This window comes from Dipodomys ordii, unplaced genomic scaffold (assembly GCF_000151885.1).
Source record: "Dipodomys ordii isolate 6190 unplaced genomic scaffold, Dord_2.0 Scaffold82, whole genome shotgun sequence".
NCBI lineage: Eukaryota > Metazoa > Chordata > Mammalia > Rodentia > Heteromyidae > Dipodomys > Dipodomys ordii.
The window spans coordinates 2,167,756-2,190,776 of record NW_012267298.1 but is presented as its reverse complement, the minus strand read 5'-3'; positions in this window follow the sequence as shown (position 1 = coordinate 2,190,776).

The following is a 23,021-nucleotide window of genomic DNA, read 5'->3' as shown; positions in this document are numbered from 1 at the left end:
TAGCTACTCAGGAGGCTGAGATCTGAGGATCGCGGTTCAAAGCCAGCCCGGGCAGGAAAGACCGTGAGACTCCTATCTCCAATAAACCACTAGAAAACCGGAAGTGGCGCTGTCGCTCAAGTGGTAGAGCGCTCGCCTTGAGCTGAAGAGCTGAGGGACAGCGCCCAGGCCCAGAGTTCAAACCCCATGACCGACAAAAAAAAAATTTTTTTCTTTTTGGATCTACTCGGGTTCAGTTTTGTTCCTGTGAGTCAGTTCCCCATCAATCTCCATCTTCACTGGAGTTTCTGAAAGTTTGCACCTGGAGGTCAGAGTGGGGTGTACACCCTAGACCCTCCTCACGAGCAGCCAGTACACCTGATGCCGATGGTACTGACCACCGTCACCGTTTGAGTCTGAAATATCCTCCATAGGCTCACGTATTAAATGCTTGGTCCTCAGTCGGTAGCACTATTTTAGGAAGTAAAACCATGACTTCAACCTTAGGTACCTGGTAGGAGAAAGCAGGCCATTGAAAGCATATCTCTGAAGGTAATAATACTTGGTCTTCCATGGACGAACCAGGTTCCTTTGCTCTGCTTCCTGTCCACCATGAGGGAAACAGCCTCTTTTTCCACTAGCTCCAGGCTTCACGTTGTTCTGCCTTACCACAGGCCCAGAATCAAGGGAGACAACGATTATAAACTAAAGCCTCTGAAACCATGAGCCCAAATATTCCCACTTTTAAGTGGTTCTGTCAGGTATTTTCTCACAGTGATGGCAAAGTCTGACTAATACCTCTCTCTGGTTCAAGATTGGAGGAGTAAGGTCTGCATCTCTTTAGAAACTGGACTCTAAGTAGGATGAACATGTACTTAGTGTGGGACTCTTCTGAAAGTGTATGAAAGTACAATTCATAATTATATGCCGGTGGTACATTTACACATACGCCAGTCCCGACACACTGGGACATTGGGTCAGCCCATTTAGGAGTCATCTTCTCACTTACCAAATTCAGATATTTTCCCTTTCCAGCCTTACCTTGCTCTGAATCCTCTACTCAGTCAGTTCTTGGACAATCATTCACCAGGTTTCTCTCTTCAAAATTCCTTCTCAGAAGTGCTGGGTGAGCAGTGACTTCCCTGGGCCAGTGAGTATGCACCCCATAGTTCTCATTTCATATCTGTTAATGAGCAATCAAAGGACATGGTCCTAGAGAGTGGAGACTGGGGGGAGGCCAGAGAAACTGCCCACAGGGCACACTAGTTCATCTTGGAGTACAGCAGCACCCAGCTAATGGTTCCCCATAGATCCTTCACTCTCAAATGCCTTCCCCTCCCTTCACTCTGTTTCTTTCTTAGAGCTTGCATCTTCTATCACATTAGTAATTGATTATTTTTAAGTACTGGTTTAATGCTTGCCAGACAAGAAGGTGAGTGGTCCCCAGTGACTATAAGGGACCCCTGGATCCTGGAAGTCTTCAATAAATATTTGCTTGCTGACTAATTGATTTAAGGCCGAAGGCTAGAGACTGCCTCTGGTGAGCAGCTTTGAAGAAATGAGCTTCACAGATTGAGGAAAGCGTCTAGGTCTGGGACTGATGGGTAGAAGGAATTGCTTGAGTGGAATATTCAAAAGCACAGTGATTAAGGCAAAGGAAGGCCATGCCACTTGCTCTCAATGTCTTTCCAGAGTCTCTTAGGTTGTGGTGGTGGCTTTGTGACTGTCCCTCCACCATCTACTTTACTTAAAAGTTCATGACGACAAAGGAGAGAAGAAAAAAAAAAGCACAATAGCAACAACAACAACAACAAAAGCCCCTCGTTTCCATTTCTTACAGTTCATTTCAATAAACATCATTTTCTATACCTTTTGCCTTGCTTTGGGGGGATAAGGGGAGGACAGAAATGGTGGGACAAAGAGTGAACAAACGCAGTAGTGATACTCACTGGACACTATGTCGAAAATGAACTATACAACTTGTGGGGGCTGGGGGTTGGGAGGGAAAACTGGGAGAAAACAAAGGAAGGGGTGACACTGTTGAAACAGAAATGTACTCATGGGGCGGGGGGAGGCTGGGAAGGGATGTGAAGGGTAAACAAAGGAGGAGGCTGCAATGCTTGATAAGAAATGTACTCATTATCTTGCCCATGTAATGGTAACCCCTCTGTACAGTATGTTCACAAAAAATAAAAATAAAAATAAAGTAAAAAAAAAGAAATGTACTCATTACCTGACTTAGATAACTGTGAACCCCTCTGTGTATCACCTTTACAATAACATTAAAAAAAAAAAAAAGCTCATGGCAAGCAGAGAGATCAAAAGAGGAGAATTCTATGTCCAGATTAGAACAAGATCCTATTTCCAGGATTCTGGAAATCTCAATAAAAAGCACTTGAAGACACTAGTTAGTGGCCAGAGGTGCCATTTCCTGTGACACTCACCTGTCCTGAAACCCCAAGCTTGGTATTTCCCAACCTCTTCCATACCAGGTCCATGTGAGGTGCTAGTGTATGGCAGGGCTAGACCCGTGGGTGACATGATTGGGCATGAGAGAGGAAGACTCTGATTGGCCTCCCGAGTCTTTCAGTGGCATGGGATGGGGGACCCAGAGAAGAGGAGTTGGAGCTGCAGTACAGCTTGGCATCCATATGACACTTAACCTGCTCTGTACTTGAGCCCAGCTGCTCTGTTGAAAGCTGTCTCCACCTCCTGCTGGTGGCACTGACAGCAAATGACTTAACCTGGCCTTCTTTGATTCTCTGAGAATAGTAATAGCAGCTACCTCCCAGAGGTCTTTGACAGGAAAGCCCTCAGGATAGTTGTTGGAATAAAGTATTAGAAGAAAAAAGCAAAACCATCCAGAGACAGTGGTTGCATGCCTGTAACCTGGTGCCCTTGGTGGTAGGACAGTATGAGCTACATAGCAAGACCATGTCTCCTAAAATAAAATAAAGCATGGTGGTACCTGGCTGAAATCCTAGCTACTTTGAAGGTGTGGATAGGAGGATTGAGGTTTGAAGCTTGTCCTGGGTGAAAGTGTGAGACCCTGTCTGGATAGGGGCTTGGTTCAACTGGCATAGCACTTGCTTGGCAGGTGCAAATCCTTGAATTAAACTCCTATGTCATAAAACGGAACAAAGCTTAGCCAAATAAGCAAGCAAACAAAAACCAACATTTGTCCAAATTCCATTTTCTAGAAGTTCCTAAGCTCTTATTTACTCTCTCCTTCCTCCAGCTCCCACTGGCGTGGCTGAACTTACCTTTCAGATGCATCCTAATAAACCACATATACGCATTCATTTACTCAATCATTCATTCTTTTATCCAACACGCATCAGTGAGTACCAACTATATGCTTGAAGTTGGGCAGAATATTCCACAACAAATAGGCTAAGTCCTGTCTTCAGGAATTCCTCAGTCCAGTGAGGCCGATAAAATAGAAAGCAAAAGAAATAAAATAGAAACACTTTAATAATGAATTCTCCAAGGGAGGATGAATAGAAATGGTTAGTGCTTTTTTAGCCCTGCTCTACGTGTTTTCAAGGATATTATCTCTTTGTAACGAATCCTGGGAAATAGACTGTGCCTCCTGTGTGACCTCAGTTATTTACATTGCCTCTCTGGACCTCAATTTCCTCAACTGTCAAAGGAGGTTGATAGCACTGCTTACTGTTGTGAGAATTCACCTGACACGCGGCAGCGTTTGGGCAAGCGCCTGGCACGTGGAAAACATCCTGTGACTATTAACTATTCCTAAAATTATTAACAGCTCATCTTGTCCAAACATCTGCCACGTGAGGCAGGCGTTCTGTAGTCGGCCAGCCTGGCTTTGAAACGTGATTCCTATACCATGTCTCTGGAGAGTTCTACACCTGTGTGCGCCTCGATTTCCACATCTGGAGAGCAGGGCAATCCTTCAGGTACTAGAGCTGCAGAAGCAAAGCCCTTCATTCTGTGAAAACACACTGTAAGGGCTCAGAAAACGCCCTTGCTGATGTCCACAGCACAAACTTGATCCTGCACATGAGTCACGGGGGTAAGGGCGGGGGAGGGGGGACAGAGGGTGGGCAGAAGGACTTGGTGGTGAGTCTCAGGGCTGTGGCTCTTGAGACACAGCTGGACGTTCTTAATGATTTAAGCTGCCTAAACCTAGACTGCACAAAGAAGTGGGTGGGCTGGCCTTGCGTCTGGCCCTTGTGGCCCCTTGGTAAAGGAGTTCCTTGTTTTCTTTTAGGCTATTATGGCACCTAGATGGGTTGGTGCTGAGTGAACTGAGCATCAGCCTTTATCCTCTGGCACAGCTTTTATTCCGGGATCTGCCGTCTCCAGTGTCCTATTGAGGCTTCAGCTCAACCTCTCCCTTCCCAGGGACGCAAGCCCAAGAGGAAGGGTGGGTACAGAATGTTTCATTTTTGTTCTTACGATGGTAATGCCTAGTGCAATAAAACCCAGGCCAAGGGGACAGTGAAAACTGCCTTCTCCTCCTCTCTCCTGTGCCTGCTGCAAAAGCTCCAAGCTGCAGAGCTCAGACTTGGACCATTGCATCACTGGCCTGGGCACTTTAGGACAATCTCTCACAGGCAAATGACCCGCTCTCCTCCCTCGGTTTGAATAAACACACACACACACACACACACACACACACACACACACACACACACACCATCATACACATAAAATCCTAATGTGCCTTCAAAATTACTTCATCTTTTATTTAGAGGTTATTTCGCCCTTGTCTTTCTTTATCGCTCTTTATATGACTGAAGTGGGTGAGCGAAGCCAAATGAGGCCATCTCCGCAGAGGAGCCCAGGGAGTGTTTATGGCCTAACTTTGGCCAGGCAACAGGGCCCCAAGAACCCGTCAGTGTGCCCCTGCCCCCCTCCCCAGAGGCAGCTGGCTCCGTTGGAGGCTGCTGCTTCCCTATTAGGGCTGTTTCTCTCTCTCTCTCTCTCTCCTCTCTCTCGCTCTCTCTGTTTTTCTTTGTCTCTCAGTCACTGTTTCTCCACTTTTCTGTTTCTGTTTTTCTTTGTTGCTGTCTCTGTTTCTCTTTCTCTCTCTGTCACTTTGTCTCTCTCTCTCTCTCTTTCTGTCACTCCTGTCTCTTTTTTCTCTTCCTGTTTCTCTGTCTCTGTTTCTCTCTCTCTTTCTCTGTTTTTCTTTCTCTGTTTTTCTCTCTGTCGTTGTCTCTGCTGCTCTGTGGCTCTGTTGCTCTGTCTCTCTGTCTCTGGTCTAAATGTGAATTTTATCGTGAGCTTCCGTTCTAGAAGCTGTGGTTTGTCCATGCGCTGCAAAGCTCTGGCTGGGGTTGGGGCTTCCCCAGTCCCTGGGCCAAGGCTTAGACTGGATGTTTCCAGCCCTGATCTGGTCCTTGTTCTCCAAGCTCAGGCTCCTTGACATTTAAAGGCCAAGAGGAGTCAAGGTTTCTTGTATCCCTCTGTGCAGAGAAAGGGGTGGGGAGAAGAGAGGTTGTTCGTACTGGGTGTCCATAGAGGGACCTTGGAGACCTCCTTAAGGCACAGAGTAGAGACTGGATCCCTGGTCTGGAGGTCTTTGGCAGGACCTAAAATTCTGCATTTCTGAAGAATTTCCAGGTGTGGGTGCCTGAAGTATACTGATGAGTTGGGGGCTGGAGGGGTCAGAAGACAGTGAAGGTGTGTGTGTGTGTGTGTGTGTGTGTGAGAGAGAGAGAGAGAGAGAGAGAGAGTGAGTGTCAGCCTAGGCTGACTCCAAATTGTGATCCTTACATCTCAATCTACGGAATAGCTAGAATTACAGAATTACAGGTGCGAGCCGGTGTTTAATACAGCAAAGATATCCCAACTAATTTCTATAATAAATGTTTTCTTTTCTTTCTTGTCAGTTGTGGGGCTTGAACTCAGAGCCTGGGAGCTTTCCTTTTCTCTTTTGCTCAAGGCTAACACTTGACCACTTTGAGCCACAGCTCCATTACCAGTTTTTGAGTGGTTAATTAGAGATTAGAGTCTTGTGGGGACTTTTCTGCCTGGGCTGGCTTTGAACTGTGATCCTCAGGTCTCAGTATTCAGAGTAGCTAGGAATGCAGGAATGAGCCCCTGGCACCTGGCTTCTATAAAAATTCTTTAGAAACAGTGTTTTCTTTGGGCTGGAGGCATGATTCCATTTGTAGAGAGCCTGTCCAGCAAGTGCAAGGCCCTGAGTTCAAACTTCTACATCGACCCCACCTCCTCAGGCATATTTTGTCTACTTTATAATTTTGGAAACCCAAAGCTATAGGGTTAAATATAATAGGACCATGTGATTTATTGGTCAGTCTCTGACACTTGAGCCTGAAAGGGGCCATTCCTATAGTTTCCCTGAAGCAGCAGATGTGAACCAGGGCAGTGCCTGTGATCATTTTAGTTGACCTAACTAGAGTCTCCAGGCCCCCAAGAGTCAGAATCTGGGATGTGTTGTTTCCCAAGCCTGCCCCCTCCATTTCAATGACTTGCCTGCCTCCCTGGTTACTTCCTAAACTTGTGCTTAGGAGCAGCGAGAATCCGGTGGTGAGAAGTCCTAATGCGTGTAAGCATAAATGGCATGTGTGTATGCAAAACAAAAAACAAAACAAAACAACCCCCCACCCCCCAAAAAACTTGAAGGAAACAATGATGGGTTTCTTTTGCCTTTATTGTGCTTCTATATATATTACAATCACAAAAGAAACCATTTTCTTTCTTTCTTTTTATTTTTAAGACAAGATTTTGCTTTGTAGCCCAGGCTGGCCTTGAACTCTCTTTGTAGCTACAGCTAGCCTTGATCTTATAATCCTCTTGCCTCTGCCTCCCGAGTGCCAGGATTACAGACTTGCATACTGTGCCTGTTAAGGGATGCAGACACAAAATAATTGCCTTTCTTTCTTTCTTTCTTTCTTTCTTCCTTCCTTCCTTTCTTTCTTTCTCTCTCCTCCCTCCCTCCCTCCCTCCCTCCCTTCCCTCCTTCCTTCCTTCCTTCCTCCCTCCCTTCCCTCCTTCCTTCCCTCCTTCCCTTCCTTCCTCCTTCCTCCCTCCCTCCCTCCCTCCCTCCCTTCCTTCCTTCCTTCCTTCCTTCTTTCCCTCCCTCTTTCTTTCTTTCTTTGATCCAAGCTTTACATAAATGAGTGCCACCTTCTCTCTGTGCCTTGGATCAATTTCTTCTTACAGTCATCTGCAAATACCAATAGGAAATACCAATATGTGAAGAGTGTGGGCACATTCTCATGAAGGCTTGAGAGAAGGAAGAAGAGTAGGAGAGTAGACAATAAAAAACTATGAAGAGGGTGTTCCAGGATCCGAGTTCAGTGGTTCCAAGGCCCTTGTAAATTTAAACCACAGAACCGGGTACCGGTGGATCATGCCTATAATAATAGCTACTCAAGAGGCTGAGAACTAAAGACTGTAGTTTGAAGCTAGTCAAAGCAGGAAAATCGGGCTGGGAAGGTGGCTCAGTGGTAGAGCGCTTGCCTTGCATCTTGCATGCCTGAGGCCCTGGGTTCGATTCCTCAGCACCACATAAGCAAAAAGAAAAAAAGCCGGAAGTGGCACTGTGGCTCAGGTGGTAGAGCACTAGCCTTGAGCTGAAGAGCTGAGGGACAGTGCCCAGGCCTAGAGTTCAGGCCCCACGACCGGACACCCCCACAAAAAAAGCAGGAAAATCTGTGAGACTCTTATTTTTGATTAACCACTAAAAAGCCAGAAGTGGAGCTGTGTATCAAGTGATAGAGTACCAGGCTAAAGAACATTTCTTGTTAAACCACAATAAGGAGACTGGCTAAGTGGGAGAAAGGCCATTAGGAGAAAATAAGAGAACGCTGAGTCAGAGAGGTAATGGAGGCAGGAGGCGGGTGCAGACTTCGTAGCATCTCGTAGGTCAGGGACAGACTTTGACTTTGATGCTGAGTGACATGGGAGCCTGGGGAGTGATACCATGCCACTTGCACTTTGTCTGCTTTCCAGGATTACTGTGAGCTTGGTGAACAAGGGCACAGCACTCAAGGAAGCGAAGTCACATGGGAGAGAAAGTTCTAGAAACATGCATGAAGGTGAAATAGAGCACTATAAAAGTTGCGGTAAAAATGTCCAGGGGTGACATTAAGGGGAGAGAAATTGGTACCATCTCAGAAGGTGTCAGGCAGCACTCCATGGATGTGCTATCTTCTGAGCTGACATTTGACATTTGAAGGGATCTGGTTTCTCAGAGGTCAGAGAAGAGGGTGTATGGGCAGAAGGATCTGTGTGAGGTACAGAGTAGAGCTGAGGGCGGGGGTGGGGGGTGAAGATTGGTGGGGAAAAGTAGTAGGATGGGACAGGAGATTCAGGCCAAGGCTAAAAGCCAGGAGACCAGGGTATGGTTGAGCATAAATCTGGGGGTTTGATGCAGGTAGAGGGTACAGGGTTGATTAAATCATATTGGGAGCACACATCCAAGGGGCTCCATGATGTGTTCCAACCATCACAAAGATCCAGAGATGAGGAAAACAATGTGATCTTTGTCCCCAAAGAGGGTGTGTCCTTGTGAGGGTTACTCTGTGAAGCCGACCTTTGCCAGTTCATCAAGGTATGCTGAGCCCGGGGCCCAGGAGAAAGCCAGCCATGAGTTCTCTCAGGCTGAGCGGAGGAGGAAGTAGGAGTTTGCTTAGTAAGTAGGAAGCTGAGGAGGCAGGGAGTCCCGGCACTGGGAACAGCTCCTTCAAAGACACAGTGGCTTGCTTGGAATTATCTTCCTCCCAGGGGAAGCTGCAAAGACAGTGCCTGGCTCCAGGAAATATTGTTATTTGGTGTATAAAAAAAAAAAGCATGATGAGCCAGGCATGATGGTTCACGCCTGTAATCCTAACTACTCAGGAGGCTGAGAGCTGAGGATCATGGTTCGAAGCCTGTATGGGCAGGGAAGTCTGTGAGACACTTATTCTCATTAAACCACCAAAAAGCCAGAGGAAGAGCTATGGTTTAGGTGGTAGTGCACTAACCTTGAGTGAAGAAGCTGAGGGACAACATATAGACCTTGAGTTCAAGCCTCAGGATCCCTCCCCTTCTCTCTCTCACACACATACAGAGAGAGAGAGAGAGAGAGAGAGAGAGAGAGAGAGAGAGAGAGAGAGAGGAGATGTATTCGGAGAATTGGAAGTTAGCATTTAACTTGGAGCCTAAAATACAGTGTAGGTATGGCATGGTGCCCACAGATCTTATCAGAGGGGCTAGAGAGGTGGAGGGGGTGTGAAGATGAATTGGCACAGCCCTTCAAGTAAGATTTAGAGAAGGTCCACAGTGTACATCAAAATGAGGGTGCTGCTAATGGAGGTGGTCGCCAGTCCCTCTGGGCTCAGCTCCTGCTACCATCTGAGGGGCTGATGGGAATCTAGGGATTAAGGTTGGGTGGAGCAGCATCTCATCTACTAATGAGAGTGTCCCTAGGCAAATAGGGAATCTGTGAAGGGGTGCAGAAGGTGATCAGGTGGTGCAATTGACTGACTTGAGATTTCCCTCCAGATTGTTCTTGAGATGGAGCAAATGGGACAAAACAGCCCCCGAGGGAGAGAGTGATTTAGAAGGCTGTTGTTAAAATCCACCACCATCTTCCCTTTGGAAAGTCATCTTTGGAAGAGGTCCCAGAATGCAATGGGACGCTGGGCCAAATCGACAAGGGAGAAAGGATGGAAAGCAAATCCCAGAACCGGCAGCAGTTCGTAGCTTCCAACTTTCAAACCAGCCAATGTTTTTGGCAGCTGCCCTAGGAATTGGCCCTGGGCAGGTTCCCGGGGTAAAAGGTGCACTCTGGGTGAGGCAGGCAGGCAGGCAGGCTTCCTTGTGAAGGTTCACCCCTGCGGCTCAGCCTGCTGCTGCTGAGTAATGAGCAGGCTGCAATCTGTCCACAAAGAACTCTTGCAACACACAGTGCCAGGCTCCCAGGTAAACAGCTAGTGTGTATGCTGAGATCTGTGCTTACGTTTGACTTCCAGGGAAACCTCCCTCCCTGCCGGCCGCAGGGCTGTGCCTCCACCCTGCCTTTCTGACTTGCTCTCTCTGGAGGCTGCCCTGGGAACCAGGTCAAGAGCCTTGGCTGGCAGATGTCAGAGGGCATGAATCATGTCCCTGCAAGGAGAAGGCAGGAGAAGAGGTCCAAGGCCACGCCGGGAGGTTTATTAGATGAGTTATCAGGTCAATCTGTTAAGTTAGGAACCTGATACGATGGGTCATTTCTTTAGGGGAGAAGGTGAAGTAAGCGGAGCTCACAGTTTGGTCAAGAATGACTCAATTAATTTTTCCATGCCTTTAGCAAAGAACTGAATTTCACACAGGTGAGTAACTTCAGAAAGGTGAAAGCTAGCTGTCATTTTTTTTTCTGTTGGCTCAGACAAAGAAAATTTAGGTGGCTTATTATTTCCAAGATGGCTCAACGTCCCAAAGCAAATTACCTTTTGCTGAGGACCCGGTGAAGGCTTATAGATACTTTATCTCAGAGACCTAACCACCCCAATTTTTCTACGGGGCTCATTTCCACTTGATTCATCAGACACCATATCAGGCATCTATATGTGTTAGCCAATGGGGTAAATCCTGGGAATTTAACAATGGCAGAGCCTAGTCCCTTGCATCAGGAAGTAGCTTGTGGTACAGTAGTGAGCTCAGACATTACACACAGGTGAAGATGTGTAAGGTACCTGAAGAAGGGATTCCTGCTGCTGGCTATAGCAATAATCAATAGTCACTTCACTAAGGAAGAAGAAGCTTTGATCAGTCTAGAAGGGTTTACAGGAATGGATGTTCTCCTACTGTGATCTGAGATTGGCTATCTCAAAATGGGCTTTGATGAACGGGTGATGAACTCATTTGCAACATTGAGTAAACAGGGGAATTCACTAGCATCACCGATGCATTTATCTCAGGCCTTTTAATGACTCCTCCTCTCTTGCAGATGGAATCCACTGTCTGTGAACTTTGTGAAGTGGTTCATAATGGGGATATTTAAGAAGGTCCACAGGAAAGAGTATATGGTAAACAAGCCACATGGAACTCTCTATTGAGCAAGGATTTCAGATGTAGAGTTATGTGTATGTCATTCTTTTGGCTTTTCCATTTGAAAATGATCATGTTCCTCCAGGGCAAGGGCTGTATCTTTTTCATCTCTCTATCTCCAAAGGCTACTCTATGTGACTGCCTCTTTCATGTCTGTCATACTTATTTAATTCCAGGTAAGGTCATATTCACAAGTTCCAGGGGCACAGGTTTCAATATGGCTTGTTGGGAATACTATTCAACTGAAAACAGAAGCCCTCAGGAAAACTCACTTCGGCTGGAGAGAAGCTGAGCAACGAGAGTATGAAATATCTATATCTATATCTGTATCTATATATCTATATATATGGAGAGAGAGAGAGAGAGTGTGTGTGTATGTCAGATTCTTATTATGTACAGTCTCCTAAGTGCTAGGATGATAGACATGTGCCTCCACCATATCTAATTAAAATTTTAGAATCTTAGCTTTAGCTGAATCTTGGTGAATTAACATTTAGGAAAATGCTTGTAGCTTCTTTGGATCCAAGCCTCCTGAGTAGTTAGGATTACAGGTGTAAGCTATTGGACGTAACAATAACAGAGGTTGTGACTTGACTGACATCCCTTCTCTGTACCCAAAGGCACTGCAGCCTGGAGTGAAAAAGAAGGCCATGAATTCCAGTCTCCTATGTTCCTCACTCTGCTGCTGATATAGAGATTCTAAGCAATTAGGGATGTGGAGTTGAATCTGCTACTCTTCATGGCTCTATTGGGCTGGTGGGTTGATGTTATCTGGGAGAGATTATAGTTACTGTGATGAAGAAGGTGGAGAGAGAAATGGAGTTCATCCTCATCAAACATGTGTAATCAGAGACATACTGGATGATGTTCTTCAAGGTGTACTTCCCTTCAAATACATCTTGAAAGACAGCAGCTTAAAAGAATGAGCAAGATGAGATTTACAGAGATAACATTTCAAAAGGAGGCGTAGGTACAGTTAAGCCAGGTTGAGTAGTGACAGAGGAATGATAGAAGGCAAAGTGTGTCTCAAAAAAAAATTCAGGGGAAGGAGGAAGTAAAAGAAAATCATCAAATGCACTGTCTCTTACCAGAGGCCAACTGGAGTGAGGCTGTGAGTGTTTGTGTTTGGAGTGACTGAGAGTTTAGGGACAAGTTCAAGCACAAACCTAAGTGAGACTTAAAGTTCATGAAAAAAAATGTGACAGTTGACAGAACATTTTCTTTTCCTTTGGAATTCACAATATGCATAGCTTAAAAATGAGATGGGGATAAGCTGGGCACCTGTGGCTCACGCCTGTAATCCTAGCTATTCAGGAGGCTGAGATCTGAGGATCGCAGTTCGAAGCCAGCCCAGGGCAGAAAAGTCCCTGTGAGACTCTTATCTCCAATTAACCCCTCAAAAAACCCAGAAGTGGCACTGTAGCTCAAGTGGTAGAGTGTTAGCCTTGAGCACAAATTGGCCCAGAGACAACACCCAGGCTCTGAGTTGAAACCCTACAACCGGGGAGGATAGGAGGGATGGGGGGGGAGGGAGATGGTGATGATGACCTAATTAGCTGAACAACCTCCTTCATTCCATCCTTGCACTAGAAATTGCTTTGTGAGGGGTCTTCCATCTCTGCTTTTCTGGCCAAAGAAGAAATTAAAGATGGTGTGTTTATTTGGGGAGTGCTAGAGATGATCCCTAGCAAAGTTTCTAGAAATCAGTTACCAGAGACAACAAACATTCATGTATTCAAAAATATTTAACTCTCACTTGCTCCATGAAGATACTTGTATCTGCTCTCAGGGTTGTGGCTCTGTTACTAAAGCTAATACTAAAGCCAGGCATTGACTTGTACCAAGTGCCAGGGCTGAGAAAACTCATTTAACTCTTCCCCAAAAGTCTATAAGATTGCTTCTAGCATCCCCCCTCTCCACCTTCACGAATGAGTAAGCTGAAGCACAGAGAGGTTAATCATGTCCCCAGTGCCACACAAGAAGTGATGGAGCCAGGCTAGTGTTGTAACTCAGTGATAGGGCATGTGTTGGTGTGTGAAAGCCATGGGGTCCAATCCCCACTACTAAGAAAAAATAAAATAATAAAAGAATGGCAAGGCCAGGGTTTGACTTAAGTATCCTGCTCCAGACCCCAGGCTCCTGGACCACATAATGTTGAAAAACACATCCAGGCTTGTCCTAATTTTTTACAGGATTGTGGAAGACTCCAGATCACACACAATGAACTGCAATGTGAGTGAAAATAAGCTTAGGTTCCTGTGTGGAGGTTATATGAAAATACTATGCCCTTCTATATAAGGGGCTATACAAGGGGATATCTTTGGCTTTCTGTAGAGAAACAATTGCTTCCATATATATATATATATACACACACACACACACATATATATATACACACATATATATATACACACACATATACATATATATGTATATGTCCAAATATACACACATGTATACATACACACGTACACACATGTAAACACACATATATGTTGGTTGTGGGGCTTAAACTCAGGGCCTGGGAACTGCCCTGAGCTTTTTCACTCAAGGTTAGCACTCTACCACTTTGAGCCACAGCTCTACTTCTAGTTTTCTGTTGGTTAATTGGAGATAAGAGCCTCATGCACTTTTCTACCCAGGCTGGCTTGGAACCTCGATTCCCCAGATCTCAGTCTCCTAAGTAGCTAGGATTATAGGTATGAGCCACCAGTGCCTCGCTCCTCAAATATTTTTTGACCTGTTGTTGGTTGAATTCCCTGATGAAGAACCTACAGGGCTGACTACATCTCAGGAGTTCAGCTTCTTAAGAAGGCAATAAAATGGAAGGGCAGCCTCATGTATGAGTGAAGACCAGCCCAGGCAAGCAGAGATGCAAGTCTCGGGTCTGTGACTAACCAGGTATGTGGCCTGGGTCAAGCATTTGAAAACCAGTTAGGACTCTAGTTTCCTTATCTGTGAAGTTTGTACTTAGTGAAATAGCAGATAAAAGAGGCATATCCTGCTGAGAAAAATAAGATGAATTAGGGTATTTGGGGAGTCCAAGTAGATGATGTGTGTGGAAACACTTTGCAAATCATACTCTGGTCTTAGTTGAGCAATGGTAGCCATGTTGCTTCCCACTTCTGAGCTCCAGGTTCCTGTTCTCCTGAAAAGATCTACTTCTCAACGTAGGGAGGATTAGGGGTAACAAAACCAAGCAAGAGCATACCAGGTTTGTCAAGACACCAATTCATGATGGTCTTGTTCTTACGGCTGTGTTCTTGGGATTTGATTTCATGTCTCATTGGCTTCCAAGACTGAGCAGATGATCTAGCAATTTAAGTGTATTTATTTTCTCTTCTTTTTTTTTCCATTCTTGATTCCTCAGACTTATGAGTATGTGTTCTTCCAGGAGCTGTGGTATGATCAAGGCTGACACTTCAAGCAGATAGCCTTCTGAGAGATGCAATAGTAGAGGAATAGTGCACCAAATTCCTGGCCTCCAGGCTGGCCTCTGTGGGATCTGCATCCTGTGTCCTGCATCATGTATCCATGGCAACATGATTACCAGAGGAAACATGAAACAAACATCGAGTCCACTGTGAGGGCAAAACACATGGGACAGTTGACTGTTGGCTATGGGGGAAGACTTTGGAGAAATAGGATATGGAACACATGGAGCCGCATGTTGGAAATTGGAATTTTCCCAAAGTGCTGATGCTTGGGACCTGTCTGATTTAATTTCTCTGTAATGTGTCCAGTTGTGGGGATGCTTACAAGCTCCCAGACGATCCTCAGGTTCAGCCAAAGTTGAGAGCCACTGGTTTAGAGAGGTGGGGGTTTTTAGGTAAAGTAGATCTGTATGTGGGACTCTGATGACGATCAAGAAGAGAGTGAAGAGTCCAGGTCTTAGGGAGAGCTTTTGAAATCAGGAACATGACAGGAAAGAAGAGAGAGAAGGAAGAGAAACCAATGCCACCCAGGCCCTGTCTAAGTGCATGGATCATTGCAGAATTCATCAACAAGAGGCTTGAGAATGAAAGGGGTGAGAGCTAGTTCATAACACTTCTGTCACGGTTATTGTTATCTGCTAACTTGATTCGGCTACAATGCCCAGATATTTGACCTAATATGGTAGATGGTATTGGGGAAGGATTTTTTTTTTTTTAAGACGAAGTGGCATTGTAGTGAGTAGACTTTGAGTATAGCACATTGTCATCCAAAATGTGATGAGCCTCCTCTAATTGGTGGAAAACCTTATTAGTAAAACAGCTGACCTCCCCAAAAGGAGGATTCCTGTCAGTAGACAGCTTTCGAACTTGAACACCAATGATTCTCTGAGTACCCAGTCTACAAGTCCTCCGTAGATTTTGGACTTGTCATCTGTATAATTGAATGAACTAATTCCTTAAGATGAGGACCCCATTCCTATATATTCAGTTTGTTGTTTTTATCTGGAGAACCTTGATTCAAGAACTACAATGAGATGGTCTGGTTAAGTGTTCCATTTTACAGAAGAGGAATAAGGGAGGCCTAACAGCACGTCTGAGGTCACAGTCCCAGAGGTGACGGAGACAGGGTATAGAGCAAGGGGTTTAGCTCTAACATCTACCTGTGGCTGCCTCAGAAGCCTTCCTAGGTGAATTTTCATTTGTTTGGGAAAGTCCTTTCCTCTCAGGACTCTGACTTCTTCATTTCCAAAGTGAGCAGCTCCTGGGTGGGCCCTTTGATCCTGCCTGACCCATGTCTACCGTCATTTGTCAGTACAGCCTCAGGACAGGGAGATCCACATGTGTCCGGTTCAGCCTTCCTCTGGGTGCTTCTCTAGTAGGCCTGGACTCTTGTCCTCAAGGTCCAAGTCTTTGGCTCATCAAGACTTGGTCCATTTCTTGACTCACACTTGAGTTTTTCCCAGCTAGTGTTGGATACAGACTCATTAGCTACCTAGGAAGCTCAGCATGATTGCTTCCAGCCGAGTGTCTTAAATATGTTTACATCTTGTCCTTCTGGTTACTGACATTGTTTTAAGCTTCTCTCCAGTGGTGTGTGTGTGTGTGTGTGTGTGTGTGTGTGTGTGTGTGTGTGTGTGCACGCACACACATGTGGATTCCTTCCTAAGCAAGTCACTGAACATTTTGAATCAGGAGCTTTCAGAGTGGACAAGCTTTGCATAAAAAGTTTAGTGTTATCTGGGGCCATCACATATTAGTTTGCTCTCTGCATTTTTTTCTCAGTCTACTTTCCATCTGCCTGAACTTTTGTAGATCAGAGTCCAGTTGTGGGTACTAAAGTAATTGGGGTGCAATCTCTGTGCTCTGGAAAGCCACCTGGGGTTCTGTCTCCTCCCCTTCTTTATCTCACTGCCCGCCTTTCTCCCCACCCATCAACAAGTCAGGAATCTCTCTCTCTTCCTCCTTTCTTCCCTCCTTCCCTCTTTCCTTTCTGCCCCCCCCCATTTTAAAATCAGTATTAATTCATTATTCAGGGAGGTTTTATTTTGACATGTCCATATGTGTATATATGTGTGTGTACACACACACACACACACACACACACACACACACATTGTACCTTGATCAGACTGACTCATCCTCCACTCACCCTTCCCAATGTGATCCCAACACGCTGCATTGCTCCATTTCCATACAGATCCATGACATTTTTTGACCACGTTCACCCTCCTTTGCCCTCTCTGTTCACTCTCTCATCCCGCTGGCACTCAACCCCTGATAGGACCTGTTTTATGTCCCTGTCATTCCTTTGTTGAGGTCTCATTGACACAATAAATAGACATATTTATGTATGTAAAATGGTCATTTGATAAATGTCTACATATGTATGCATCCACAAAGCCATCACACCATCGAGATAACAAATGCATGCCCTAACCCTGGAACTGGGGTCCCTTCATTAAGTTTTCTTTTTTGTTCAGTCTGCACTGTATAGCATTTAATATAAATGCTATCATACAGTGTGAACTCTTCATTTGATTCAGACTCTTTCATCTTTTCATTCATTTGTCAATTTGCCCCTAATCCACACCATTGTGAATTAATTAATTTCAAGGCATGATCTCACTATATAGTTCGGGCTGGATTTGAACTCATGTTCCTCCAGTCTCAGCTTTCTGAGTGTGTATACCATTTACCTGGCTTGAGTTTGTTCATGTTTATTGTTCAGTCATATTTCACTGTATTATATGCCATAGTTTGCTTATCTGTTGTGGATGGACACATGGTTGCTTTAATTTGGGAGCATTACAAATAGAGCTTCTCTGAACATTTATGTGGAGGTCTTTGTATTGCTATGTTGCTTTTCTTGGCTCAACATCCAGAAGAATCACTGGGTCATATGTTAGGTAACTATTTAACTTAGAAATGTTCTTCCTCCTTCCCCCATCCTTCTTTCTTTCTTCTTCTAGACTTTCTCCTTCTTCCTCCTTCCATGACTCCCCAAATTCTGGGCTCTTTGTAAACAGGGTACAGGAGTCAGTTCCCAGACATGGTTTGGTGACATGGGTAAATAAGTTTTAGACTTCCCTCTATAATGTTTATAGGCAGGTGAAGTAAAATTAAAGTGCCTGCCAAAACCCACCAGGAACGGCAAAGGAATCTATACAAAACTTTAATGGGAGGGAAGATACAGAGTAAGGGTAAGGAATGGGTTGGACCCAGATGACCTCTTGCTTTTGGATTCCTCCAACCTGGAGTTAACACAGAAGTCCAACAGGTGGTCTTGTATAGTTTAGTGGTGGTCCAGATTCGAATAACAGAGCTGGGAGGGTATAGGGAGAACCCTCAAAGTTGTTCTCTATCAATGTGGCTTAGTGTTCTCTATTCATCCAAAGGTCCCTGACACAGTTATCAGCACTGTTCACTTGAACCTGACCGCCTTTTAGCAGGTGAAATGACACACTTGACTCATCTGCCCATATTTGGGAAAGGCTAAATTATCAAACTCATGATTTCCTGTATCCCCTGACCAAGGTATTTCTTTCTCCCCTTACCCTTTCTCCCTCATCCCAAGTGGCTGTCCTAAAGGCTTGTGAAGCTTTCACATGAGACTGAACTCCCTCAGTGAGGACTCAGTGTTTTTCATCTGTATCTGCAGCAACACCCACAGTGCCAGGGCTAGGCAGTACCTGAGTGGCTGTGCAGTCAAATCTGTGGCACCTGGTCTGCAGCTCTAGGGCTTGGCTTTAATTCTCTGCTCACTGATTCTTGAAGCCCAGGAAAGGAAGTTAATGGCTTAAACACCTACTGTGTGCCAACCATGGAGGAAGGAACAGACACACAGGAGACCGCTTTTTTTTCTCTTTATTTACTCTTCATTGTTGCGTAGCTACAAAGGAATTGTGATTTCTATCTGTTAGTAATAAGAACTAACAGAATGCTTAGAAATTTGGCCAATGCCATAAAAGAGAATTCAGATTGAGATTCATGCTTTCCCCATCTGGAAACCCCCTCCGCAAATACATGGCAAGAGCATGAAAATGGGGATTTGGTGAGCAAGTGCCTGGGGAGAAAGTATTGAAGGGAGGAGAGGTGCGAGCTGCGGACATTGATACTGAGAATGCTGGACTGTGACAGACTTCATCCACCAGGCCAAGGAACATAGTTGCAGCCTGACGATTCTAGGAATCACAGAAGGGTTGTGCTCAGTGAAGAACAGGGTTAAATTTAAGTCTCTAGAAGACCCAGTAGCAACATGGAGGGTGAAGGGCAATGGGCAAGAGAGGTTCAGGAAAGTAGCTCTGACAGTGTCCACAGAAGAGGCTAGCTAAGGGAACTAAGCCCTTAAGTAGCAGATACGGTACTAAATGTGGTATGTGTGCTCTCACATTTACTATTCAAAACATTACTTAATTAATGGGACTACTATCACCATTTTTCAAATGAAGAACCTGGGGAACAGAGGTTAAGAAATAATCATGACAGAGCCGGATGCTGGTGGCTCATGCCTGTAAATCCTAGCCACTCAGGAGGCTGAGATCTGAGGATCATAGTTCAAAGCCAGCCATGGCCAGAAAGTTCATTAGATTCTTATCTCCAATAAACCACCAGAAAACCAGAAGTGGCACTGTGGCTCAAGTGAGAGAACTCTCGCCTTGAGCTGAAAAGCTCGCGTACAGCACCCAGGTCTAGAGTTCAAGACCCATGACTGACTGAAAAAAAAATGGTGACAGAACTCCCTCCCTGCAAAGGTTAGGATCTACCCTCTTGCTCTGGGTCCTTTACAGTTTTCAGTCATTGAATGGCAGGACTGGAATTTGTACCCATATCTCCTGGATCCCAAACTGACACTCTTACCAACTTCGCCACCATCTATGTTTTTGGCGCTCACCAAGTCTCATTTGAGCTTAGATCACTGTCCTGTCTCCACCCAGTTGCTCAGATCTCTCATTGTTATTTGCTTAAATATCTTCAGCGATGAGGGCCTCTCCCTTGGGTCATGTTTTGACATGAGCCATATGAGAGTTTTGTTCTGTGGCGAATTGTCCTGTGGTGAATTTTGCTCACAGCTTCCAGTGCTTTTTCTGAGCTTCTCTGGCCCTTCCCCCATAGAACAGCAGCCAAGGGTGTGAACCAGCTACTGCTCAGGGATAAAGTCTACCAGGGATTTCAAGGAGTGTTCTTTGCACAAGAAACATCATGAGCCAGGTGGCTGCTAATTGGCCGCGTTTGAACTACAACAATATTCAAACCCAGTAAGACTATTAAAGCTGAAAATGATCATCTGGGATTAAAAAAGGGATCCAAAGGTTAATTGTTTCATAACAAGTTACATTGCTCTGAGTAGCAGGAAGAATTGACGGGACTGGAATTCATTATATTGGAGTATTTGTTTATTTTTATAGTCTTTTAAAATCATTTGGAATTGACTGAGTTATGCCTTTTTGGTTTGGTTAACTGCAGTGGATCTGTCTGCCAACCTCAACTCTGGCGGCACAAAACCATACTCACCATTTACCAGTATGACAAATTCTTCTATTGCATCTGTAGTAATGACACTTATGTGTGTCAAGTGCTCGTAATATTTTCAAAATGCTTCAGATTTGTTATCTGTGTCTTCACAAGAGTGTCGTAAGATGGCTGAAGGCTGAAGTTCCCTTTAGAGTTCCTGAAGGTGGGAAGAAGAGCGAACTACCCACTAGGGGCATGTTAAGAGCGCATGCCCACATGCCTGCCTCTCACTTGAGGTGTTTGTTCTATGCCACCAGAAAAAAAAAGAGCAGTTTTGTTTGCTAATTAGGTAAGGCTGGACGCGGTCAATGTGAGGTGAAAAAGTCATTGTTGAGCTTCAAGGGGAAGTAGAGATTCTTAATGTGCTGACCATTAAAACAGAAAGAAAAAAAAGTGAAAAGAAACATTGGTCAGGGAGGAAAGTGTATTTAGAAGTGAGGTTGTTGTGATAAGGTCTAAGAAGTAGATTCTGGTTGCAGTTTGCGCCTTGGCTGTGTCTGCCTCCTCTCCACAAGGGTTTGTGTTCGTCAGCTGACCATTTCTCTGAACACCCTGGCTTCCTCCTCTATGCCAGGAATGGAACTGTGACCTTCACTCATCTTTGCATTGAGGTCAAATGAAGTCTTAGATGGTTTAGAGGCAGATCAATGGGAGCTGCTCTGGTCATGGACATTTTTCTGTCTGATATTTGTAGATTAGGTGGTCATGACATAATAATCAAAGGACCAGCCACCTCTGAAGTTTCTTTCTCTCAAGACTGCACGTCAGTCTTGAAGGTGAGTTTGAAAGGATGTTTTCCTTTGAGGATGAGTGGGGTTCAGATAAATGGGAATAGAAAAAGAGAGATAGAAGGAGCTAGTTTGACCAAGGTGGATTGCAATGCATAAGTAGACATGTAGAATTTAAACTCCTTTGCACAATTACTTAAAGATAATAAGAATAAATGGAAAAAAGTCTAAATTCAGTCAGCAATAAATAAAATATAATTAAATAAAAAGGTTGTTTTTCTGTTTTTAATAGGATGACTTACTAGGGTTTCTAAATTTAGGCCAAGAGGCTGAAGTCTTTTCTAGAATAAAAGGAGGATAATCAGCTGCTTGAAACCACATAGCAGCTGAGAGATCTACCATCCACTTCTGACACTGAGATTTCTCACTCTTATGGTAACCTCGCTTAGGTTGATCTGTCCTAATATTTGTTTTGTGGCTGTGATTTTCAAACAACACTCATTCCTGGTGGTAAGCCACAGCACATAGAAATAACACTTCCTGATTTTCCAGAACTTTTGTGCAGCTCACAAAAGTGAGCGTAACCTTTACTTGATAGCATTGTTTCAGGCATTGGGTAGCATGTAAAATAAAAAGAAGCTAGGAATCAACATAAAAAATCAGTAGCATTTTTGCACTGACAATGAGCTATCTTAATTAAGAAAAGAGTCCTAGTGACAAGCACAAAAATTAAATTGCTTAGTAATATACATATAAACACATATATGCATAATATATAACATAATATAATATATTCTATTATTATATAATCATATACCATAATACATTACAAAGTATTATACTAACAGTAGTTAATTACTAAATGAATTAAAAGATCAATTAACAAATATAATGATATAATTTATTAACCATACAATAATTATGTTAATTATATTTATTAATACATGCCAATAAACAATCTGTATATTTATTATAATAAAACATAATAGTTATAATTAAATTATAATACTTAATTTTTAATTTACATATATTTTGGTCTCCAGAAGCACAGACTTATTGTTTATGATCATTTTAGTTATACATTGGTCATACAGTAATATTTAGATATTTGTAATATGTAAGTATCATTTATATGTTTGTAATATATAAATATCACAATATCTATATAACATATTAATATAAATTACATTTTTATTAAATATATAATAGATAATATACACAGAGAATATATAGTATTCTATAATATGCAATTATTACATAATTGTATAGTATACATTATTAATAATGTTTTAAATATATTCTACATATATATTGAGAAAATTTTAATTTATCTTTAAGTAGTGGTTCAGAGGTGTTTCAATTCAACATGTTAGTTTATGAGTGCAATGCGTATTGATCAATGCCATTCCTTTCATAATTCTCTACCATATGTATATGTGTGCCTATAAAAATACATATTTGTGATGCTATTAGGGTTTGAAACTCAGGGCTTTTCAACTTGCTTGGCTTTTTCTGCTCAAAGCTGGTACTCTGTCTCTTGAGTCACACCTCCACTTTAAGCTTTTTGCTGGCTATAGGAGACTAGAGTCTTGCAGACTTGTCTATGGCTCCCAACTGTGATCTCAGGTCTTAGCCCCTGAACAGTTAGGATTACAGGCCTGAGCCACCAGCAACATGCTGTACATGCGAAACATATTTTGTCAATTAAAAAGAAATTAAAAATGAATTAGAAAAGAAGCTAGCTTGTCTCCCGGTAGGACCTTAGAAGGTAATTGGCATAGACCATCAAAATTGTCTCCAAATCAGCATAAAAGGAGTGTACATGAATTACCTATCATGAGTGGCTCTCATTGAGCTTTTGATTAGGGCCAGAGGGAAGATGAGTCCTCTGTATGGATAACCATTAGCCCTACAATGTGAGTACTTTTGCTTTTGTCCTCAGTTCATAGTGTGGAAGTTGGGGTTTAGAGAGTCTCAGGACAAACCAGCCATCTGTCTCCATGGGTCTTTTCTGGTTACCCTGCCTCTCGGCGCGTTTCCAAACTCAGTAAGTAGCCCCTCCCAACCTGCTGAGATCTGAATATCACCCATAAAATTGCAAATGAAGCCCGTGGCCTACACCTGTAATCCTAGCTACTCAGGAGGCTGAGATCTGAGGGTCACAGTTCAAAGCCAGCTCAGGCAGGAAAGTTCATGAGACTCTTTTTTTTTTTTTAAATACATTTTATTTTATTGTGCTGGGTGTTTTTTTTTTGTTTTGTTTTTTGGGTCCGGTCGTGGGGCTTGAACTCTGGGCCTGGGCGCTGTCCCTCAGCTCTTCAGCTCAAGGCTAGCGCTCTACCACTTGAGCCACAGC